This window comes from Engraulis encrasicolus, chromosome 17 (genome assembly GCF_034702125.1).
Source record: "Engraulis encrasicolus isolate BLACKSEA-1 chromosome 17, IST_EnEncr_1.0, whole genome shotgun sequence".
Lineage (NCBI taxonomy): Eukaryota > Metazoa > Chordata > Actinopteri > Clupeiformes > Engraulidae > Engraulis > Engraulis encrasicolus.
The window spans coordinates 34,965,625-34,968,124 of NC_085873.1; positions in this window are offsets into that span (position 1 = coordinate 34,965,625).

A 2,500-nucleotide genomic window follows, 5' to 3' on the forward strand; every position below is an offset into this window, starting at 1 on the left:
ACACACACACACACACACACACACACACACACACACACACACACACACACACACACACACACACAACACACACGCCTTCACACACACACACACACACACACACACACACACACACACACACACACACACACACACACACACCACACACACACACACACACACACACACACACCTCTTATTTTTCCTCACTGTTCTATTCATCTTTCAGCTTGGATGTTCCTGTCTCAACCCTGTGTCTCTATCTTGGTACTGGAGATAAATTACAGTGTGGCGTTTTGATTTTATATATGCAGAAATACACCCCCCCCCCTCTCTCTCTCTTTCTCTTCCCCCCCTCCTCCCTCTCTCTCTCTCCCCCCCCCGCCTCTCTCTCCTCTCTCTCTCCCTCTCTCTCTCTGTCTCTCTCTCTCTTCCCCCCCCTCTCTCTCTCCATCTCTCTCTCTCTCTCTCTCTCTCTCTCTCTCTCTCTCTCTCTGTCTCTCTCTCTCTCTCTCTCTCTCTCTCTCTCTCTCTCTCTCTGTCTCCCCCCCCCCTTCTCTCTCTCTCTCTCTCGCTCTCTCTCCTTGGTCAGTTCCTTTTACACCCTGTCAATTTCGTTCTCTCTCCCTATTTTTATCTGTCTGTTATTCTCCCTCCATTTTTCTTTCTTTTCTTCTCTTTCTTTTTCTTTCTTTCTTTCTTTCTTCTTTAATTATTTCTCTCTTTCTTTATTTCATACCTCATCTCTCTGTCTCCGTTTGTACCTCTTTCTTTCTAACCTTCTTCCTTTCTTTCTTTCTTTCTTTATTTCTTTCTTTCTTTCTTTCTTTCTTTCTTTCTTTCTTTCTTTCTTTCTTTCTTTCTGCCTTTCTACCTCCCTCCCCCCACCTACAGTAAACCTGCTGTCTGGTAGCTGGCCTGGCTTAGCCCCAGCCTGGTCTGGCTTGTCACTATTGAGTTTTTAGAGGATGGATAGTCTGTCAGACGGCTGCATATTCCTCGTCTGCTTTTTCGGCATGGCAGCCGTTTTGCTGACAAAGGCAGAACAAGAGATGGAGTAGGCACAGAGAGAAACCAGAGAAAATGCTGCAATTCCCCCTTTTTTTCGCTCTCACAGAGATGGTGAGAGTGATACAGAGAGGGTAAAAGAAAAGATGGCTATCATTTTTTTTAGACTTTGTTCTGTTTTACTTTTTCCCCTTCTAATCTATCCATCCTGTCTTTTTTCTCTCTCACACACCTTCTCTCTTTAGCTCTCTCCATCTCTCTCTCCCTCTCCTTTCCCCCTCCGTCTCTCCTTCTCCTCCTTATACCTCCCCTCTTTTCTCCAACACTCTCTCTCTCTCTCTCTCTCTCTCTCTCTCTCTCTCTCTCTCTCTCTCTTTCTCTCTGTCACTCATTTCACATCAGTTCGGATGTCCCTCGTTACCTTGCCTGTTTGCATCAGAATAACCAAAAGTTACAAAATCATTCAAAGAAAAATACTAGTTAACATTATACAATTTATATCTTGTCACAATTCTGTTATCAGGGACCCTTGGCAGGTGGGGGCCTCTAGGCTGCAGCCATATCTAGATTGCGCATTAATACGGCCCTGCCTCTACGCACCATGTCTCTCTCTCTCTCTCTCTCTCTCTCTCTCTCTCTCTCTCTCTCCTCTCTCTCTCTATGTCTATCCCTCTCTCTTTCCTCTCTCTGTCTCTCTCTCTCACTCACACTTTCTCTATATCTCTCTTTCTCTCTCTCTCTCTCTCCCTCTCCCTCTCTCTCTTTTTCTCTCTCTCTATCTCTGAGTCTCTCTCTCCCTGTCTGTCTGTATGTCTCTCTCTGCCCCCCCCTTCTCTCTCGCTCGCTCTCTCTCTCTCTCTCTCTCTCTCTCTCTCTCTCTCTCTCTCTCTCTCTCTCTCTCTCCATCCCTCCGTCTTCCTCCTCTGCTGTCAGTGCTGTGCTTGGTGTGTGATGAGGTGTCTGCGGTGGCATTTGTCAGCGTGCTGCTGCAGGGTGACTGACTGGGAGACGACTGACGAGGCAGGACGTCCACATTACTGACACCACACACACACACACACACACATGCAACACACACACACACACACACACACACACACACACACACACACACACACACACACACACACTGGAACACACACACACACACACACTGGAACATACACACACACACACACACACTGGAACATGTACACACACACACACACACACACACACACACACACACACACACACACACACTGATACACACAGACACACGTAAACAAAGACACATGGACGCACACAGACACAGACACAGACAGACACACACACACACACACACACAGACACACGTAAACAAAGACACATGGACGCACACACACACACACACACACACACACACACACACACACACACACACACACACACACACACACACACACACACACACACACACACACACACACACACACACAGCAGGGTTGGAAATAGCACCCGTCCACCCGCCATGGAGGGTAAATTTCAGGGCTGA